The sequence below is a fragment of the Cebus imitator genome, unplaced genomic scaffold (genome assembly GCF_001604975.1).
Source record: "Cebus imitator isolate Cc_AM_T3 unplaced genomic scaffold, Cebus_imitator-1.0 Scaffold89, whole genome shotgun sequence".
Lineage (NCBI taxonomy): Eukaryota > Metazoa > Chordata > Mammalia > Primates > Cebidae > Cebus > Cebus imitator.
In genome coordinates this window covers 5,883,244-5,906,540 of record NW_016107404.1, presented here as the reverse complement: position 1 = coordinate 5,906,540, position 23,297 = coordinate 5,883,244, and the positions used below count along the sequence as shown (strand labels likewise).

The following is a 23,297-nucleotide window of genomic DNA, read 5'->3' as shown; positions in this document are numbered from 1 at the left end:
AGTAAGTTTTGCTTGGGGACTAGATTTACCTCTTTTGATCACTGATTTGTCCACATCCCCTCAGTATTAGTTCCTTTGCAGTGTTTCCAGATTACCATAATTCCCTTCTCAAATTAATTATGTGGGTAGAACTCTCCCCTTGAAATTGTCATTTTTTGCCTTCTTGGACAAAAATGTATATGTTGAAAATTATATATATACATATATCTCAGGTCACATCAACTTGTTTTAATAATTCTGTCTTCCTTTAAAAATGTATCTTTGTTCTTTATCTCTGGTCATCTTCATAACTTGATTTTCTATATCTCTGGTGTTTGGTTTGCTTTTTAACAACTCATTTATCTATTGATTTTCTGGCTTCTTATTTGTGCTGATTAGAACTCTGATCAATTTATTTCTAAAATCAAATAATTTTTATCTCAATAAACTGGAAAAACATTTAGAAGTTTTATTTTATTCATCCTATTTGACCATAACGTATTGATATTTTGAAAACAACTTTGGTGTTTATTTCATTTGTTGGTCAATTTCATCTCCAATAGAGACCAATCCAGGGATAATTCAGTGTATTAAAAGAAAAAAAGCCTCTTTCCAAAGAGAGGATTTCTTTCCTCTTGTTTCTTTTATGCTTATATATATTATTTCTAAAATGTCATGTGATTTTTGAAACAATAAACATGGATAAACATATGCAAAAGGAGACATGTTTAGTCATGTATATGAACAAGAGTTAAATATCATAAGTAATAATTCCACAAGCCTTCTTGATATATCTCACTTTGAAAGTTCCACAGGCATCACAAATATAATATTTCCTAAATGAAACTATAGATCTCTCCCATCTAATTCAACTAAGTGTCAACAGAATCTCTTCCATTCAATTGATCTTCCACCCTGTTCTTCATCCTTGACATCTACAGCCATCATAAGTACTATTAATTCTATTTCCAAACCACATCTCACATCAACCCTTTCAAACTACAATAACTTTTATTATCTAACACAGTATTTTTTCTTGCTTAGACTGCTGTAATTAACTAGCCAATATTTCTTCAATTTTTTCTCTTTTCCACTTCTATACTCCATTCTCCACACAGCAATATTATATCTGTCTCTATCTATTTATCCATCCATCAATTTATCCATCAATTCATCCTTCTATTTCATTGCATGATAGATAGATCTCACTGGACTTCTTTCTCTTCCAGAAGCTTAGCTACACTGAATACTCAATTTCTTTAATTACATGAAATTATCTTTCTCCTGCCTCAAGGAGTTACACATTCTGCTACTTTTGCTTGTGGCATTTGTTACCTTGTTCTTCATGTTCAGGTAAGCTGAAAGGGAATTCATTTTGATAAGTGTCCCTTCACTTTCTAGAACAGTATATTAGAATATAATGTGAGTCAATAATGCAAGATGCATTTATAATTTAAAACTATTTAGTACCTACGTTAAACAGGTAAAATTATTTAAACTAATATATGTGATTTTAATGCAATATGACCAAAGTATTATTTTTCAAAAATGCAATTGATATAAAAAAAGCATTAATTAGATATTTTATATTCTTTCTTGGTATTAAATCTTCCAAATCTTTACAATCACTACATATCTGGGTTTTGACCTACCTGTTTCCCTCTCTTGTGATCAAAAGATACACGTAATTCTGGGAGGATGTACACCATATTTTAAAACTATTTCTGAGTTGTATAGGGAATGGAGGAGTTCATTAGAAAGAAAAGACTGCCCTTTCTCTGTTATGCAATTCAATGTCTGATTTTTTCTATAATGCACCTCTTCTATTTACTACATTAAAATATATTTCCACTTTGAAAATAATTAAACATGATTTAAAAGAGAAACATTCTGAATGTTAAAGAACTGTGAAGTATTATAAATTCACTGTCATTTTGTGAATAAATTTTATGTTCTGAAAGAGAATACTATTTAAAACATGTTGCTTTCTCTGTACAATACAAAACATAACTGGATAATCTTGTTTAAAGGTAAGTCATTGTTCATTTTCTTGCATTCAATGGTCCTTATGAACTGGGAAGGAATTACTCAACCAAAAACAGTTAAAGCATTATTTTCTTTGTGCTAGAAATACAACCTAAGGACTATACCTTATTAACCTCACAGATTTGTGGATTTTTTTCTATCCCAATGTCATGCTTCCCAGGCATTTTGTTCACACTCCTATATGATTAATATTGTATCACATTATAATAATTTGACTAATTTTCCATTGCACTGAGCTCCCATTGCATTGTGAGCTCTTCATGTTCAAAGAACTGATCCTATTTATCTTGGGATTCCTAGCAGCTAACCCAGTGCCTGGTGCATAACAGAATATATTGTTCAAAGTCAACCTAATGTGGCATATATGTCCCTGTGACATATTTTTAGTGACTTTGAAAATAAGCAATACAGTTTATCTGTAATATTCTATACATGTTCAAATAATAATTTAAATTAAATTAGAATTACACTTTACAATTCACCTGAAATTCAACATATCTCTTCATAATAAAAATATAAAACATGCATATAGAAGCATGTCTAGAGAATACTTGTTTAGAACTGTAAATACACAATGATCTATGTTTGAGACAAAGTTAAACATAGAAAAATTTATTTATTTTAATAAACTGACAGAATAGTAATGAGTAGAGTTTTCTTGATTTGGGTTTGTGGTTTTGCTTTTACTTAGTGTACACTTTGATTGACATTTTTCTCCCTAAAACTTGACAGAATCATACACTGGGTGAAATATGTTCTCTGTCAGGAAGGTTGAACTATTTAGCTTATTAATTCAAGGAAAAAATCATAAGCTTTCTTCCTTATTATTCTATGATATTCTTATATCAGTGAAACACATTTGAAGTAAGACAAAGCCATAGTTTTAAGCTTTAGTAGTATAGGGCTATCAAGGTATTTGTTGTCTTCAAGCCTGATTCAGAGAGCTTGCTTCTGACCATCAATCTGCAGAATTATATCATCCTGCTGTGGTCAAAGAAGACAGGGATGCTGATGCCACTTCTTTACTCTTTTTTCTCTTCCCCATCCTCTTTCCCAAGAAGAAATAACTTCACATACAGCAATATGTTTTGTAGTCTCTTGAAACTCAGGGGTATCTCATGATGCAAAATTAAAGTGCACATTTACGTTTGTTTAAAAAAATGTAGTCCTTGGAATTTTAAACAAAACAAAAATTGTTGACACATTCTCTAACATTTGTTGGTGAAAATCAGGATAGACTGGCAGTTCTCAAGGTTCTCACTGTGCACTAAGATGCTAAATGGAGATCTGTGCAGAACCATCTATATTGACACTGGAGAAAGCTGTAGTGGGTGACTGGAGAAGAGTTTCTCCACCATTACCCAAAAGTCCTGTAGACAAAGCCCATCAGTTGGGAACAGCTGACACAGCCTGTAGATATTTCCAAACTTTAGCTGTAGAGATACCTTTTGCAAATAACACCTTATTTAGAAAGCTCCAATATATAAGACAGAAAAAAGCAAAGGCACACTGGGTGAAGAGCAAGCTGGCATAGCCTGCTGGATCTTTGTTGCTTCCCATGACCACCTCCCCTTCAAAGGGACCATGGAAAATCAGTGCGGGATCTTCTTTTGTCCTCCCTACCTATCGGTCTGCCCTCTTGTCTGCCTCTCTTTCTGTGTTTCTTCCTCTTTTTATTAGTCCTTTTTATTTCCCCTTCCTTCTCCTTTTCCTCTCCTATCCCATATTTTTGCCTCTTTTGTTTCTTCCATCTATCTTTCTTTTGCCATTTCTCTACTCACAAAATAAAAATGTATTTGCTGAACAAAAATGTTGGAGACTCAAGCTAATAATAAACCTGCAAACTGGCTAAGCTTTTGGGTTACCTAAAAAATAATTAAAAATTAAATATATCAAGATCGCTATGCTAAAAGTTACCTATAAATAATAATCTTTACCATAAAATTTTTAACATGGAAAAAATGAGAATTCACCACATTGTTTATCTGACTTCTCATTGGGATATAAATTTTTAAAAATTTTATGTTACATGGTGTCATATGTTAATTAGAGGACTTTTTTAGTTCCATCACCCACTTAGGGGGCAAAAAGAATGGTAATATATGAAACATCTTATATAGAAATTTAATTTGGAGAAGTAATAGCTTTCAGTTAAGTATGTAATCAACATAGGCAAAATACTGATGCTATCAGTATTCTATTTGCTACAACTCAAAAGATTACTGGTCCTAGTTAAATGACTCATTTGTCTTATATAAGCACGTATGCAGAGCTTAAGAGAATTGTAGGTATGTCTTAATCTTAATAAAAATAGAAATGGAAAACTTGCAAATATTAAGTTTTTTACAGTATGTGCCTAAATATTAAAGATTGGTAGGTAGTTTTTTTATTTTTATTTTTTCAGTGCATAGCTTGTTTATGGATTTTTTTTTCTTTTTAAGGGGCTGAGATTTTAATTTTAAAGCAACTTTTGTGTGTCTGTTCACTGGAAATGTAATTCAACACATAGTTTCAGGAGTTTTTCTTTGCTGACAACTATCTTACTTTTTAAAACATCATTAGGCATCTTAATCACTAAACACGTAGTGCTCACTAGATGTGTTAACTCATTTAAAAGTCATTACAACTCAGAAAGTAGTACCATTAATATAATCATTTTACATTAAAGAAACTGAGCCACATATGAGTTAAAGATCTTGCCTAGACCTGGAGGGGTGGCTCACGCCTGTAATCCCAGTGCTTTGAGAGGCTGACGTGGGTGGATCGTGAGGTCAGGAGATCAAGACCATCCTGGCCAACATGGTGAAACCCAGTTTCTACTAAAAATACAAAAATTAGCTGGGCGTGGTGGCATATGCCTATAATCCCAGCTACTTGGGAGGCTGAGGCAGGAGATCACTTGAACCAGGGAGTCAAAGGTTACAGTAAGCTGAGATCATGCCATTGGACTCCAGCCTGGCAACAGAGTGAGACTCCATCTCAAAAAAAATAAAAATAAAAAAATAGACCTGGCCTAAGTTCATTCTGCTAATAAGTGAGAACTCAAACCATGCTTAGACACTGGAGCCCATGATCCTACCACAATACTATAATCCATCTCTAAAGTCTCACAAAAGCAATTTCACATTCTTTATGATATTGAGATGACTTTAAAGCACAAGTCAAGTGCATTTGCACTTTCCTAGAAATATTTTTATTTCAAAATTGAAAAAAAAGTATATGTTTGAACTTCTATTATATGTCAGGAATTATGGTAGACTGCACGTTTTACCATTGCATTTGACCCCTTGTGGGTGTTGGCATTCTTTTGTACACAAGAAACTGAGACAGCAAAATGTTAAGGAATTTGTCCAAGGTCAAATAAGTAAAATTGATAGACACTAATGTCCTTTCTCTTTCAAAAAGATACAATTTATCAAAAAAACTGGAGACCAGAATGCTCCTTTAGGAAATTCCCTAAGAAATAAAATTAGATGACTCTTGGAAATGCCACTGGTCCCCAAATGCCTCAGTCAGTAGAATTCTCTAACACTTAAACGTCATGCTAAAAACCTCATATGAAAAGTCCATTGAGTCACAAGCTCCTAGAATATCATTAAAAATTAGTTTGTCAGATCATAAACTTTAAGATTATAGATCATGTGTGCATTATTGCAGACAAGTGAGTCCAGTATTTTCCAAAGATTAGTATTCAAAATTATTTCAGATATGTAGAAAATAGATTATATAGAACTGAATCACATTGTGTAAAAGCTTTTCCTTCTGGATTATATAAGAAGAAAGTCTCAGCGCTCTGTTTCTGTATCTTAAACTACTCTCTAACTCTTGTTAGAGAAACAATTCCTAAGGCTCTGAGGCTTTAGCAATCATGCTTTTTCTTTGCATTAATATCTTATTATTTTATACTGATGATGGAGATACTAGAGTGTCATTTTTGGCAGTAATATTGAATTCAATTAAGATACATTTATGTAGAAAACGTTTCAATAAAAGTTAAAATAGTGCTCACTTCGGCAACACATATACTAAAACTGGAACGATACAGAGAAGATTAGCATGGCCGCTGCACAAGGATGACATGCAAACTTGTGAAGTGTTCCATATTTTTAACTTTATAAAATATTTTATTAAAAAATATAAAAATTAAAAATTAAAATAATATAGTTGAATGTAAATATGGCAATTATGAAGAAAATCTAATACCAACTAAAGCTATACAACACTGCCCTAATCAATTGATGTGGTTTAGCTGTGTCCCCACCCAAATTTCATCTTGAATCATAGCTCCCACAATTCCCACGTGTTGTGGGAGGGACCCAGTGAGATGTAATTGAATCATAGGGGAGGGTCTTTCCTGTACTGTTCTCGTGATAGTGAGTAAGTCTCGGGAGATCTGATAGTTTTCTTATACAAGTTCTATTATGCCCTCTTGTCTGCCACTGTGTAAGACATGCCTTTTGCCTTCCACCATGATTTTAAAGCCACATGGAACTATGAGTCCATTAAACCTCTCTTTCTTTTGAAATTACACAGTCTTAGCTGTGTCTTTATCAGCAGCATGAAAACCAACAAATACAGTAAACTAGTACCAGCAGAGTGTGGCACTGCTGAAAAGATACCTGAAAATGTGGAAGTGACTTTGGAACTGGGTAACAGGTTAGAACGGTTTAGAGGGATCAGACAACAGAAAAATTGGGGAAAGTTTGGAACTCCCTAGAGACTTGCTGAACAGCTTTGACCAAAATGCTGATAATTATATGGACAATGTAATCCAGGCTAAGGTAGTCTCAGATGGAGATGAAGAACTTGTTAGAAAGTGGAGCAAAGGTGACTCTTATTATGTTTTAGTAAAGACACTGGCAGCATTTTGTCCCTGCCCTAGAAATTTGTGGAACTCTGAACTTGAGAGAGATAATTTAGGGTATGTGGCAGAAGGAATTTCTAAGTAGCAAAACATTCAAAAGGTGATGGGTGCTGTTAAAAGCATTTAGTTTTAAAATGGAAACAGAGCAAAAAAGTTTGGAAGATTTGCAGCCTGACAATGCAATAGAAAAGAAAATTCTATTTTTGGAGGAAAAATCCAAGTCAGCTGCAGGAGTCTGCATAAGTAGCAAGGAGCTGAATTATAATCAACAAGAAAATGGGGAAAATATCCACAGGGCATGTCAGAGACCTTTGCAGCAGCCCCTCCCATCACAGGCCTGGAGGCCTAGGAGGGAAAAATGGTTTCATGGGTCTAATCCAGCATTCCTCTATTGTGTGCAGTCTGGGAGCTTAGTGCTCTGTGTCCCAGCCACTCCAGCAGTGACTAAAAGAGGCCAAGGTACAGCTCAGACCATGGCTTCCAAGGATGCAAGCCTTAAACCTTGGCAGCTTCCATGTAGTATTCAGCCTGGGGGTGCCCAGAAGTCAAGAACTGAGGTTTGGGAACTTCTGCCTAGATTTCAGAGGATGTATGGGATTGTCTGGATGTCCAGGCAGAAGTTTGCTGCAGGGGTGGGTGCTCATGGAGAACATCCGCTAGGGCAGTGCTGAAGGGAAATGTGGGGTGGGTGCCCCCACACAAAGTCCTCACTGGGGCGCTGCCTAGTGGGGCTGTGAGAAAAGCATCACTGCCCTGTAGAACCCAAAATTATAGATCCACCAATGACTTGCACTATGTGCCTAAAAAAGCCACAGACACTCAAAACCAACCCATGAAAGCAGCCAGGAGAGAGGCTGTACCCTGCAAAGCCATGGGGGTGGAGCTGCCCAAGACCATGGAAGCTCACCTCTTGCATCAGTGTGACCTGGATATGCCACATGGAGTCAAAGGAGATCATTTTTGGGAGGGCTTTAAGATTTGATTGTCCCACTGGATTTTGGACTTGCATGGGAACTTTAGCCCTTCATTTCGGCCAATTGCTCCCATTTGAAATGGATGTATTTATGCAATGCCTATACCCTCATCGTATCTAGGAAGTAACTAACTTGCTTTTGGTTTTACAGGTTCGTAGGTGAAAGGACTTGCTTCGTCTCAGGTAAGACTTTGGACTGTGGGACTTTTAAGTTAACACTGAAATGAGTTAAGGTGTTGGGGGACTGTTGGGAAGGCATGATTGGTTTTGAAATGTGAGGACATGAGATTTCAGAGGGGCCAGGGGCAGAATGATATGTTTTGGCTGTGTCCCCACCCAAATCTCATCTTGAATTGTAGCTCCCACAACTTCCACATATCATGGAAGGGAACCGGTGAAAAGTTACTGAATCGTGGGGGCAGGTCTTTCATGTGCTATTCTCATGATAGTGAATAAGTCTAATGAGATTTGATAGTTTTATAAAGGGGAGTTTCCCTGCACAAATTCTTTTATTCTCTTATCTTCTGCCATGTAAGATGTGTCTTTCACTTTCTGCCACAATTGTGAAGCCTCCCCAGCCATGTGAACTGTGAATCCATTCCTTTTTTGATTTTTAAATTACACAGTCTTAGGCTTGTCTTTGTCAGCAACATAAAAACAGACTAATACACTAATATTCTCATTCTACAAAAGAAAACAAGAATCTCAGAGAGTTAAATAAATATGTGCCAGATTATACTACCAGAGAGTTTAAAACCTAGGTTTTCCATTTTTCCATTTATTTGAGATAAGCACAGTGGCAAAAATGAGTCGTGAATATGCACAATTTAGGCAAAAGAATAAAGACACAGCATGAGCCACAATGATAGGAGATTTATATGTAGGGTAGCCCAAAAGCATCTCAGAGGGTAGATCCAAACACTTCCCCCAATATCATCTAAAAAGCAAAACTATTAATGAAGATCAGTGGAATATCAACTAACTTCAGTCAAGATAAAACCTAATAGCTGAGATGCTGGTTAATCAAGTTTAAGCCCCCTAAGACAAACCACCTTAGCATCTTAGCATTGTAATAAAAGACTAATAAGCGATAAGCATTCAAGACCAAAGGAATCCAGTTTTAAAGAAAGATAAGCAGTATATTCAAGAGCCATGTCAGTATTTTTTATACCATACTTTAAAACTCTCCAAGTCCCTGTTGGATACAACCTAAGTAATGAATGCCGTAAATGAATAAACTTATAAAGGAAAATCAGAGGGGAGTTTTGTGGTAAAGCAGTGATTCTAGAAGTGCATTCAACTATTCCCAACATGCTTCACTAAACCTATTGTGGATATGTTAGAAATGTGTCTGTCTGGTTTTTTTTAGAAGTCAAAGTATAATTGAATAGCACAGAGCATCTGCTAAGGAAGTAGCATCACATTTTAAGAAGACAGAAGAGTCCCAAAGAATAAAAGGACTTTAAGCTTTCTAAACAGCTTTCCACCAAATGCATGAAATCTTGTCCCTCCTTTCCTAATCATTCTTGACTGAGTATCTCTGGTGGTAGGAGAACACAGGATAGCAGGTTTATGTGATGGAGATGGCAGTGCACAGTAGGAGGGACGTGAGAAATCGGGTCAGAGAGATATAAATTCAAGTCCTTACTATTCCCTTTTTCTTGCTGTCTTTGTCCTACTCTGCAAAATGTTGGTAATAAGGACAATGTCATGGGTCATTGTGAGAATGTATATGAAAAACACTCAGGGAGGAGAAGAAAACTAACATCAACAGGGTGCCTACAATATGCCAGCCTCTTTAATTTCGTCTTTTATTTTTGCTGCTTTGTGGTGCCAATGGCCCAGTTCCTAGAAAATACAAGGTGTTCAGTCAAGAGTTCCTGTCCATTTTTCCATCTAACAAAGCACTCCATTATATTGTAAGAATGCTCTAATTGTTAACAAAATATTTATTTTAAGCCCAAATCTCCCTCTTTCTAACTTCTGCCTAACGCTGTCTTCTAGAACAACTCAAAACTAGGCCACTCTCTTTTCTATGAGAGCCCTTCAAATATCTGAAAACAATTGCTATGGTTCCCTTTAGTACTCTCCTCACCAGGGTCAACACACCCACTTCTGTACTCTCAACTGTTACTTCTGAGGCACGGCTTTCTGGAAACGTATTGTCCCAATTCTGGAAACATGTTGTCCCAATTGCCTATTAGAGACACACTCTAGTCAGTCAATTATATCCTTACATATAAGGTATTTATCTGAACAGTGTAGTCTAAAAGAAGTCTGAGAGGAGCTGTTGAATCTGTGCTGGGCAGCCTACTAACCAATGGATTCTTCTATCCCTTTAGCAGCACTGAAGCTAGCAGAATACATAATTGTTTCATGTATATATTTTAAGGTAAAAGAGACTATATAAGCAAGACTGTGATCAAACAATTCAATATTAATAAAGAATAAGATATACTTCTACTTGAAAACACACTGCAACAATTTGTCTTGAAGTTTCCCTTTCTGTAAGCATTGGAGATAGCAAAAATTCTATAATGAAGATGCAGAGGAGATGAACTGAGCTTAATTATCTGTAAAGTTAAATTTTGTTATGAGCTCTGAAGTGAGTCACTTCAGAATTTCCTGAGTTTAACTTCTGCCAGCTCTTGATGCATGACCTCAAGCAAATCAGGTCACCTTTCTGTGCCTTGTTGCCCTCAGCAGTAAGATGAATTTGTCCCACTACTTCACAGGAGTAGTGAGAATCCCTCAATTAAAAAGACCAATTGTGCACAAATACTAAGATACTAAAGCAAAACTTGCCTTATAAATCTTGACTAGAGGAGTCAAGGGTTTATAGGTGAAGCTATCCTACCCAAAGGTTTTGAAAAATCTAAGCTATTTGGAAAACACCGTGGAGCCCATTTAGCATATGCTTTCGTGATTAGCATATTGCTGCACTTGTGGCTTCCTCTGAACCTACCCAAATCCATCCATCCCCAGTATATTTATTGCTTACTCCTCTTCTTTTCCAAGACTTGACTTCTTTCCCGTTACCATATTCCTCTTTATTTGCACCACATGCTAGTTGTGCTCTCTGCTTTCTTAGAAAGGATGCTGGATTGCTGACCCCATGGGCATTGACATTTTTCCAGCAGCCTACTTCACACGGAGTAATAAAGCAGTAACTGTTGCTACTGCCTCACTGGAATAGATGAAGACTGAGAACAAATCACCACACTAAGGCAAAGCCCAATGATAGCTAAGTCCTTTAACTGATGCTAGGGGAAACTCAAAAGGGACTTTGCCAGAGCAGAGTTATCTGTGAATTTTATCACTAGATCTGCTTTCAAATTAGTTCCTTCCATAAAAATGAAGATCCTCATCTTAATTCTAAATGTGTTGTAATTACATTCAGCAAACAAAAGGTTAAGCAAACCTCTTCAGGGGAATACATTTCTTAGAAAGACATCTAGAATATTGCCCAAAGGGCTTAACCACAACCAGCTGTTTACTCAGCTTAACTTCTTATTTGTTGAATCTGATTACTGTTTGAAATAAATGCAGTTGTCATTTAGTCTTGGCAAATAAAAGTTTACCTATAAATGCTTTACTAACACTTTCATTCTCTGGCCACCCTTCTACCTGACATTTGAATGAGCTCTGACAGTGTACCTTACCTTACTTGGAATGCAGAGCACATTTACAATGATGGGGTCTTCCTGAAAAAGTGACAGAAATTCTAGAAGACTGCCATCAGTTATCTTTGGCAAGAATGTGCTGTCGTTCCTTTATCCCTCTTACTGCCTGGACAACACATGTGCCCAATGGCCCAGACTGGAGATCTCAGAATCTTTTTGTCTACTTCTTCACCCACAGTCTTCAGATGCAGTTAGTCATTAAGTCCTTATTAAGTTTTTCCTTATGATTATTGAATACATCTCTGCCTTCAATTGCCTCTCCAAACAACTGATTCAAGGCTCCCATTAACCTAAGTCCTTGGAATTTGAAATAACACCATACCCTGCAAGTAAATTCGGCCAAATAACATCTTCTTCATGCCACTGGATTTGCTACAGATTAGTAACTTGACATGTCTTAAAGGATCCCCACAATTTGGACTTCTCTTTTCAGCCTTATGTCCTAACACTTCACAATTCTGTTACATCTCAAGTCTTTCCCCCTATGCCATGGTAAATCCGTTCTCTTTTTCCCTTACCTCCACATCTATAAATTGAATTTTTTTAAAAAAGGATGGGATTTCCCAGGTGGAAATGCACCTAGAATACCATCTCCTTTCTCTCTATTATTTTATAACTTTTATTTTTTTTTATAATTAACTCACATTTTGTTTCCTCCATGAATCTTCTTATAACTACCCCTCTGCCAAATGCATGCTACACAATCATCTATTAATATAACTTATGACTCTTTTTTTTTTTTTTTTTTTTTTAGGCAGGGTGCTAGGTACTGGGGATGTAGGAAAGATAAGACGTAGCTCTTGTTTTAAGGAGTTCCAGAGTTCATTCTAGAAATGTCTGTGGCATTTACCTTTTTTGGCACTTACTAATTTGGGCTAGGTACTATTAACTATTACAATATAGCTCTGTGCTTCTTTACAAAACATAGTGCCCTGAATTTCAAAGAGCTGGCAGTCAGTAAACATCTGCTGAATGTTTAATTCTTTCATTATTTTTAGTTTTTGCTAGAGTTAGGGTCTCTAAGAAAACCTCTGTTGTCCAGGGTAGAGTCAGTGGTGCAATGATAATGCCTTGCAGCCTCAAACTCCTGGGCTCAAATAATCCTCCCACCTCAGCCTCCTGAGTAGCTAGGACTACAGGCATATCTTTTGTAGAAACAAAGTCTCACTTTGCTGCCCAGGCTGGTCTCAAACTTCTGGCTTTAAGCAATCACCCTCCTTGCCGTCTGTTTAATTCTTTAGACAATAAAATCTGAATAGTGAAGGAGGCGAATTTGTCTCTCAAGTTCTCCATGCAGTTTTCCTTATACCCACTGCCCCCAGTAATGAGTAATCTTAACTCTGTCTACTCAGGGTCCCCAAATGCTGTGACTCCACTGAGGCCTACCTTTTTCAATCTAGTTCTAAATGTTTTATTTTCTTAAATGAAAATCTTCCTTCCTTCTACTGATTTTTATAAAATCATGTTTTCTTTAAGTAACAAATGGGTCATTGGTAAATGGGCAGGAGCAAGACAAAGCCCAAGTGTGTAAAGTTTAAAGTGAAAGAACTCATTTAAAATGCTCACTTTGCCTATTAGCTCTGTGTTCCTGAGAAAGTCATTTAATTCTCTGAGCCTGTTTCATCACTTACAATATGTGAATAATAAAACTTATTCATAGGGTTGTAATAAGGAGTGGGACATGGAGTTAGGCATAAAACCAGCAAAGTGCCCTGAACCTATTTTAACAAATGGTATTTCTGAAGTGTTAGTCCATGCCAATGTAAAACATGAGTCTAAGGAAGATTATAAATACTGTGTTTTTTAAATTATTATTATTACAAATAATACACTTCCAGTATAACAAAATTCACTGGAAGAAAACTACTTAACACAGCTTATTTATCTGTTCAAAGAATAAAAGTTCACTGAACACGCCGGGCGCAGTGGCTCATACCTGAAACCAAGACTTTGGGAGGCTGAGGCGGGCAGATCATGACGTCAAGAGATCGAGACCATCCTGGCTAACAGTGAAACACCATAACTACTAAAAATACAAAAAAAAAGTAGCCGGGTGTGGGAACACGCACCTGTAGTCTCAGCTACTTGGGAGGCTGAGGCAGGAGAATTGCTTGAACCTGGGAGGTGGAAATTGCAGTAAACTGAGATCATGCCACTGCACTCCAGCCTGGGTGACAGAGCAAGACTCTGTATCAAAATAAAAAAAAATTTTTTTTCATTGACGAAAATGCATAGTATATCTCATCATCCAACACATTCCTACACAATGTGATATATGGCATAGTACCAGCAGGTACTTAGGACAGTGGAAGACATTAATTCTGCTTGTCTTGATGGTGAGGGTTGGAAAGAAGATACATATTGAATTTGTGGGAGCATGTTAAGTTTAGAGGAATAAAGATAACTAATATTTAGAAGTTACTAAAGTGTATATGATTTTCCAAACAGAGAAGGGTAAAAAGACATTCCATAGAGGAAGAAAATTACATGCAAAAGCATAGAGACCTTAGCTTATAAAGAGTAGCTGGACATAAGGGATCATGGTAATAGAGGGATTCTCAGGTATTCAAGGCAGGTCAAACAAGGACATATTAAAGTTATGAAGGCTACATGACTCTGCTCAAGGCATGCAACTCAGCCAATAAGCTCACTACATACATGTCTATTAGGTTTTTACGTAAGAGTGTAAATTTGTAATTTCATGTTTCCACTATGGGTAGCATATCATTTTTATCAACCAAATTATTTCATAGACTGTAAGATGAAAGGTGCTATAGATTTTACAAGACACTAGAGAGAGAAACTTCAATTGGAAAAGTAACGTAAAATAATTCCTGTGAAAGTTTTTCCTGACTTAAAAATATCATAAATAATTTATTATTGTTATAAAATTTGCTTATTTATTTCACAAATATTTGCTGAGTAGCCACTACATGATAGACACTGTGTCCTATGCCGGAATTCTGCAGTGAGCTAGACATGGCCTTTGTCTGGTATTTGTTATTTAGGAGTGTTGATAGAAATTACAAATACATAAATAATTGTTACAGCAGAAGTGCTACAAGGAAGCACAGTGTGCTATGAATGTATGTAACGGGAGGAATTTAGACTCGGGAGTTAGTAAAATATCCCTGAAGAAATTATTTGTAATGGAGACCTAAAAATGTAACAGAACTTAGTCAGGACATGAATAACTAGGTGTATCTAGATGTTCTTGTGGGAGAAAATCTGAAAATGAGAGAAACGTCAGTAGAGTTAGAAAGAGCTGAATACCAAAAGGAAGTTGGTTATAATTGAAAGATGGCCAGTGAGTTTTCATGTCATCAGTGACAGTGGGAAGACAAGAGTTATAGGTAGGGACTAAACAATATAGGGGCTTAATAAGAATTTTGCACTTTATCCTAAGAGGATGGAAAGGTTTAAGGAAAAAAGTAATATAATTCAGATATGTAATCCATATTTGCTTGTACTTTCTCTGTTGTTTCATGGATGCTTCCCGATGCTTTATTGATGCCTCTTTGAGTTTTTGATGAATACTTCTTATTGCTTCCATGAAAAGATGTTGAAACAACCGTCACAAACTATGTAGTCTTTGTGCTTCTTCAGCTATTGACTGCCTCTTAAAAACAACCAAGTGCTTAACTTGCAATTTACCTCTCTGAAAATATAAACCACTACCACCCAAAAACTGAACCTCTAAAAAAGTTTTGTAAAAACTTATTATCAAGTCTTCAGAGCATGGTTCAATAATTGTATACTAGGGTATCAAAGAAGAAGGGAAGAAGCCTAATAGGGTTAGATATAGCCAGTTAGCTTTCGTTGAGGTGCTAAATAAATGGTGCTGGGCATTATGACAGACACTTTTATTTTTGGAGAGAGTAGCACTAAATTGTTTAAGAGTTTACTTTAACATTCAATTATAGATTCTGATTTTCAGGTAGAAATTTAATAATAATGATTTTTAAGAGGCCTATGTTTACTAAAACACCTTAATTTTTACCACATTCATTATATTTTTTACTATATTATTTCATAGTAAATGGGTTCAAATTAGAGATCAGGAGAAATAATTACAGTGTTTCTAAATATAACAGTTTTCACATTTTATTTTTACACTTTTGATCTTTAAATTATACTCTACATGACCACAGCAAGACCTTTAAAATTGATTTGGCCTCATGTAAAATTGTTCATCAAGGTTAAATCTGTCTTTTTTTTTTTTTGAAAGAAAACTAAGTGTTTCATTTTAAGAGTCAGAGAAAAATAAAGCTAATGAAAATATATGAGGTATATTTTGAAATTTGGGGAAAAAGGTACTATTTGATTCTATTTCAATGTTTGGCTTTTAGAATTAAAAGATATTGCATTGTCAATATACTTTTTAAAAAATCACATATATCGTGTTCTCTCTCTTTGAGTCAAGGTCCTTGCGGCTCCCAAATAAAAGAAGTAAAGAAATAACTATGCTCAATTTCCCTAAGCAATGCATATCAAAGAATCATAGAGTAAAATATATTTGTTACTTGGGTTCTCTGCTTATTTATTTTACATTTTATTTATTTATTTATTTTTATTTATTTATTTATCATAGAGACAGGGTCTCAGCATGTTCTGCAGGCTGGTCTCAAACTCCAGGGGTCAAGCAGTCCTCCCACTTAGGCCTTCAAAGGTTGTGATTACAGGTACGAGCTGCTGTGCCGGGTTTTATTTTTCTCATTTAAAATTAAGAGAAGCCAATAAATTGTTATATGCACATTTTAAGCCAAATTTAAATATCACAATGCCCAGCGGTATAAAGAAACACTTTGTGTCTGCTCAGCATCCTAATAAATTAATTTTTAATTTAAGTATATTTGCAACAAGGGCATATTTGTGGAAAGTGCATTGCAATTAGGGGCGAACATAAACTTTTTGCAAACAGACTTATTATTATTTATTATTAGTGAAATAAATTATTTTCATTATTGAGTAGGTTATACTTAGCTAGAAATATTACATAAAGTTAATATTATACACTAATTTGATTCTCAATCCCTAGAAAGTGGTTGGTAATTTACATTTATATATGCATAGATATAAATGGTCACTATATTTACAATATATGTATATAGTTATATATATTGGATTGATAAATACTAGTCTATTTATTATTTCTATCTTTCTTTCTAATATTCCTTCGAATATTTACTATCAGTTATACATCTTTATCATAGATACTATTTTATCTACAGTTTTTTAAGTATGCTTAAGGTACAGAGGAAACTCTTATATATGTATATATTTTGCTTGTTCATTTGTTGTTGTTTTTTTCTTGAGACAGGGTCATGCTCTGTCGCACAGGTTTGAGTGCAGTGGCGCAATCACAGTTCTCTGCAGCCTCCGGCTCCTAAGCTCACATGATCCTCCCTCCTCAGCCTCCTGAGTAGGTGAGATTACAGGCATGTGCCACCACACTAGTTAAACTTTTTAAGTATTTTGTAGCAACAAGGTCACACTATATTACCCAGGCTGGTCTCAAACTCTTGGTCTCAGGCAATCCTCCTGCCTCAGTCTCCCAAAATGCTGGGATTACAGGTATGAAACACAACACCAGCCTATTGAATATATTTTTATTTAATGCTTCATTGAAATGATTAAAAAAATTTAACTATATATTTAAATAAATGCCAAATAATATAGACATGTTTTATCTTTTGACTTATCTTGTAGGATTTCTGAAAAAGCATTAGAAGTTTGAGTCAATGTATTTTTAGATTAAATGGTACTTAACCCTTGAGAAAAAAAAAGTCCTAAGCCAAGTGTAAATTGTGTAGCTTTTTCAAATGTAATATAAGTTCCATGATTAGATTTAGTACAAAATCAAGTTTCAATTTAAAAGCCAGCTGTAAATACACACATACAAAATTGCATATGTATTATATTTAACGGCCTTAGAAACAGCTTTCAGAAACTATCAAAGCCTTGAAAATTCCACTGAACCCAAAATATTGATCTTGACCTAACTGACGTGCTATAATATTATTCTTTCTGTGACCATTTTAGCATTCTCTATCTCACTCAGCTAAGAGATCATCATCTTTATACAGCATCTAAATATGTTATATTTTACCATAAAGGTAATTTTACATGAAATTCAAACAGAAAGAATTAAAGAAAGAGTTCCAGCACCCTATCTTATTTTAATGCTTGTCTATCTGACGGATAGTTTCTTGAAGGTGCAGTTTCTTTCAATCTAATGATGGCAAAGTCTAAATGTTATTGTGTTGATCTTGTAATGCTCTCTTGCCACCTGTCCCAGTTAGTGACATGGAATAAAAACATAGACTACTGTACTCAATGAATAGACAAAGAATACAAATACTTGACCTAAAATTCTCATTTACTTGTCCATCATTTGAGTGACACATATAACACTTTACTATCTTACAGAGTTTTTCAGGAATACAAATTCAGGTTTATACACTTACTATACAGTCCAATCAAAATGTGTGCACAACTGAAATATACATGCTGTATCAGAAAATGTTGCACTTAAACCATCTTTTTGGTAACTATAAGATTGTAACTTATGTGGACCCACTTTATTATATCATAGATGTTTAATTTCAATGGTGTTTTCCTCTCTAATGTTTCTAAAATATGACAAGTTTTCTCATCCTGATTCTATCTCTCCAACATCATATCTGCCACACAAGTCATTCTATCCAGTATTTAATAAGCTAAAAACAAATATATATGGGTGTTGGCAGCTACTATGTAAACAAACTATTCAGTAAATCATTTTCTAACCCCCTCAAAATAAGTACTGTATAAATTATCTATTTATTTTGAAATATGAACTCTTCAATGTAGAGTTTGTCTAAATCATACTATGCAGCAGGCAGCTTAGCCAGGACATACAGTTAAAAATATATGAGGAAGATCTGGAAAACAGACACAAACATAAAAACCACCCCCCATACTGTTGGATATAATTCTGGTCATGTGCTTCTAACTGCCAGAAGACAATGAAAAGGAAGCACTAAAGTTAGAAGAAGGCTAAAATGTAAATATTTTAAAATTTTATATTAACTCTCAATGGTTGTCCGCCCTTACTGAAAATGGGGAATAGACCAAGACATGGTTACGTGTTCCAACGTGAAACTCATTGCCAAACATCACTCCTGACTTCAATGTAACAAAACTGTGCCAATGAAACCAGACTCTTTGGCTCCAATGAGAGAATCAATATTTTGCTCTCTGAGTTGCAGCTTTCTCTGTCGTCCTACAAATGTTTGTCATTAGTCAGAAGAGGAATATGCATGAGAAAGAGAATGAAATAGTATAGATCCTTTACTAGCACTGGAAAAGTAATGCAAATTTTATGACTTATGAAGAGTACTTGAAAAGCAACATCTTCAGAAGAATCCCATACATAACCTAATAAAAGAGGATGATAGTCCAACAGCATTATAAAATGTTAATTATTAACTAAAGACAAAGGCTATATTTGAATTTAAAAATAGGAAATTTTCTCTGGTAAACTATTTGCATGATTTCTATAAAGTTTTGTTTATAAAAATAGAATTTTTAGATGGGATTCTTTCTTGTAAATTCAAAAACAGCCATATAGCTCTGTCAAATACATAGTAAAAGCAAACTATGTTTTTCAAATGTGTTACCTTTTTATAACAACATGTGCTTATTATTCATTATCTGAGAAAAGATATCATTTCTTTATCTTTTTGCTTCAAAATACTATACTTTCTGATATTTTCAAAGTCACTGCCTTTTGCTATCAATAATATAATAATATAAAAATATTTTTAAAGACATCTTTATATATTACTTTATTTTTGTTCATTTTTTAGAAATAAAATACATGTATAATCATTAAAATTAAGATTTCTAAACTAGAGCATACAGAGTTGCAGTGAATTACTGATATCGTAACCATTCCACATCCATGAATCAAATGTTAAATTTATCTCCTCATAATCCTAGTGTACACTAATTCTGAAGTAATTTGCACACAACTAAATTCAAGCCAGAGATTAAAAATTATTACCTATTATAGCAATGAAGAGGATAGTTGTTAATATTCTCTATATACTCTACATTTCATAGCATACTTCCTTACACATAATTGACACATAATAGTTATCTGCTTAAAGTTAATATATAAAACAGAAAATAAATTTAAAGTATAAAAGCTCGTGTGTCAGGTACCTTTTTAGAAGCACCGAGTTATTAAATGCCAGCAGTAGCAAGGAAGACCAATGGAACAACAAAAGAGAGAAAGCTCCCAAGAATTCTAATGAGGGTAAAAGGTCTGATAGTTCATTCCCATTACTTACTACATTTTGCCTTGTTTTCAAGAGTTCACGAAGTGTAAGACAATAGCACAAAATCTGTGGTTTTTATGCCTTGCTGCTTTCTATTATATGTCTTAACCTTGTGATGGTGATAAAATACATAATAAATAAGTTTTAGGGCCTTTTTCTAGCCAGAGATGTGGTTCCTCAGGAGCTGAATGTTAAACATAGTGAACTGGATTTCTTTTCCCAAAAAGAAATGCAAAAACTGGAGATTACAAGAAAGCTGGCATGAAAGGTGTTTACAGAGATAAGCATCAAGATTGCGATAATAAAAGTGTCTTGAAAAGAATGCATTTAAAAGCATTTCAACAAAATGTATCTAACAAAAATTAAGGAAAGTATCTACAAAACATTAAAATTATTTAAAAGTACATCTCCAATCCAATTACAAAGGCTTACTTTTGCTGTGTTCTTGAAATCTCAGGAGATGTACTAGACAAGGCATTTTAGTATAGTAAAAAACAATCTTTCTAGTATAAGGGGGAAATTACCATAAAGTTGCAAGAGTAGAGCTAGAAATGGCTAGAATACAGTCAGTCTTCAGAAGCAGAACGGGAAATGGAAATGAATGGCTCCCCAAATTACTATTTGGGGTAAGTATTGTCTTTTTCTACTCTTTGTACCTGTTTCAGTGTGTTGGCTTCATTCTATCTGCACAGCTCTGATGTTCAAAGCACAAGACAAAGATGGCTGTGTGGTGGAGTAGTCAAGAAACTACCTAACAGAGAAACTGAATGCTACTGGTGACAATTCCAAATACTCATGGGAAGGGATATTGTTGTCTTATTCCTACACACCTGGCCTGTGTGTGAGGTCACACTGAAAGAACATATCTATGAAAAGAGGCTCACATGTTTATCTAGACAATGGGTCATATATGAAATTGGGATCTATAATTTAAGACAAATACTAATTCCATTGTCCATTCAACAAATATTTAATGAACATTCACTATGTCTTAGTCATAAATACTGAATATCCAGATAGCAAATAAGGTAAATAGGGCATCAGGGAAAATTGTCACAATTCATTTAAATTAGAGTGGTTTCATATAAAATAAAATGAATGACAAAGCAAAACATTCTACCTTGCTAGATAGACATGAAAATAAGGATGGAAAATCCTTTAAAAACAAAAGTAATTTCCTAAGTTCCTGAAGTGGAAATGAATCCAGTATGAAATTTAAGATCCCTATTGACTTTCTAAATACATCATTTGGGTCACTCTTAAAGGAAGGGAAATTGTAAAACCTTTATAAGAAATTTGTTCAATGAATCCTAGTTACATAACTATAGATGAGAACCATGTATAGAATAGGTAAATACAAATCTATTATCCACTCATACAATTTGAAACTTATAGGAAATGGTTAAATCACTATATTTTCTTTACATGGACTCCACCTAATATAATGTGTCAATACTGGACAGAGCATATATTTTGGAGAGAAGCTGCTATCAGCACAAATAATTCATAATATGGTTTCAGGAAGGAACGAAATTTTATATTAAATGGAGAGCTTTGTAGCATATTCAAATGTATAATTTGAAATAATATATCATCAAACAGTAGTATTACGAAGATTTTGGCAAACAGTCTCTGCTTTCAGGGCCCAGTAAGAAAAGGAACTACTAATACTGAGCTCACCAATTAACAGAGAATGGGGCATCCAGCAATTTTTATGTTTTTTAAATTTATTTACATATTTTGAGATGGAATCTTGCTCTGTTGCCCAGGCTGGAGTACGCTGGTGTGATCTCAGCTAACTGCAAGCTCTGCCTCCTGGGTTCAAGCGATTCTCCTGCCTCAGCCTCCCAAGTAGCTGGGATTACAGGTGCCCACTACCACACCCAACTAATTTTTGTATTTTTAGTACAGATGAGGTTTCACTATGTTGGCCAGATTGGTTTCTAACTCCTGACCTCAAGCGATCAGCCTTCCTCAGCCTCCCAAACTGCTGGGATTATAGGCGTGAGCCACCACATGTGGTTACAGAATATTCTGTTTTTCACCTACTTCTTGATCTTATTCTTATTAATCTTCATTGACTACTTTATCCAGTCACAAGTTATCCAAGTTAACTTGTCACTTGGATGCCGATTTCTCCTAAATATCTACACTATAAGGTTCTCTACCTCTCCCATGGAATATTCTATTCCATCTGAAACTTTTTCTTCATCCACACTATACTGTAGCTTCCTTAAGGGGAGTCGCATGTGATTTATTTGCATGTATATGTCCAGTGTCTGAAACAGTATATGCTGAGTACACATTTATTAACTTTGCTTCCTTCTAAGCCTTATATTACTCCCATTAAAATGACCTTGTCTTACAATCCGCTCAGCTCATGAGCTTCTATTCATTTTCTCGTGATTTAATTCAAGCACTCCTTTGATGAAACTTTTCCTGAATCCTTCAGAATAAGCCACTACTTTCTTTGCCCAGCATAAACTCCATCTCTACCATTAACATAAGACCACACCTTTATTCTGATTCTGGGTTCTTATTTGTATCTTAGAAATAATATTTTATGTATATATACATACACACACAAAAACACATATATATCACATATAAAACATGATTTATCACATATGTATATATACACAAACACATACATGTAATATGCCTATATATACACACACACATATATATAGTACTTATGCATTACATATTTGTAATCCTCAACATGATTGTTGAAGTCAAGGAAATAAATACCAGTATTTTCTTGGGACTGCAGATGTGTTTTCTAAGGATTAGAGAGGTGTAATATCTAAGTACTGTATATGACATGAATGGATTCATGTCATAATAGAAATAATTTTTTATTAAAAAAGACAAAAGATATGTGAAACAAAAAATAAGTTAGGAAGCAAAAACTAAGTGCTGTTAGAGTTATCTTTAAATACATATATTAAAATAAAGATATGCATATGCATTAGTAAAAAGTTTAGATGAACTTTTAGAGATGCTAGTTAGGAACCAAAATTTACTTTTGTAAAAGAAATAGCTTACTTTTTATCCAGGAAGAAATCTTGACCCTCCTTGTCTTACTTTTTCCAAATGTGTTCATTCTAATAATGTATCTTCTTAATTCGAAATGCTTTCTAACACAGTATACATCATATATCAAAAATATCTACATGCTTTGTTCATATTGCTAAAGTTTAAAAATAGACTAAAGTACATTTTTTATCATTCCACGCTGTTACCTTATAAGATCATGAGAATTATTATAAAAGATGTAAAAAGACATTTTCATCTTATTTAATATAATGACAGTCATTTACAATAGTCACGAAATTTTTTGTTGTCAGCGAAATTTAGTTTCATGTATAGAAAAGTAAAGCAAACATAAGAAGAAGAACAAAGATCTTTAGATTACATTTTAAAAT

The 23,297-nt window shown here is 34.6% G+C and overlaps 1 protein-coding gene and 1 non-coding gene across 5 annotated transcripts in view; one reads left to right on the top strand and one right to left on the bottom strand.

Moving 5' to 3' along the window:
- The window catches only part of ERBB4 (erb-b2 receptor tyrosine kinase 4), a 1,210,589-nt gene that overhangs the window by 746,271 nt on the left and 441,021 nt on the right, over nt 1–23,297 (bottom strand). The window lies entirely within an intron of this gene.
- LOC119472209 lies at nt 6,027–6,133 on the top strand. The gene has a single exon (XR_005201329.1). It is a non-coding gene; the product is annotated as a U6 spliceosomal RNA (small nuclear RNA).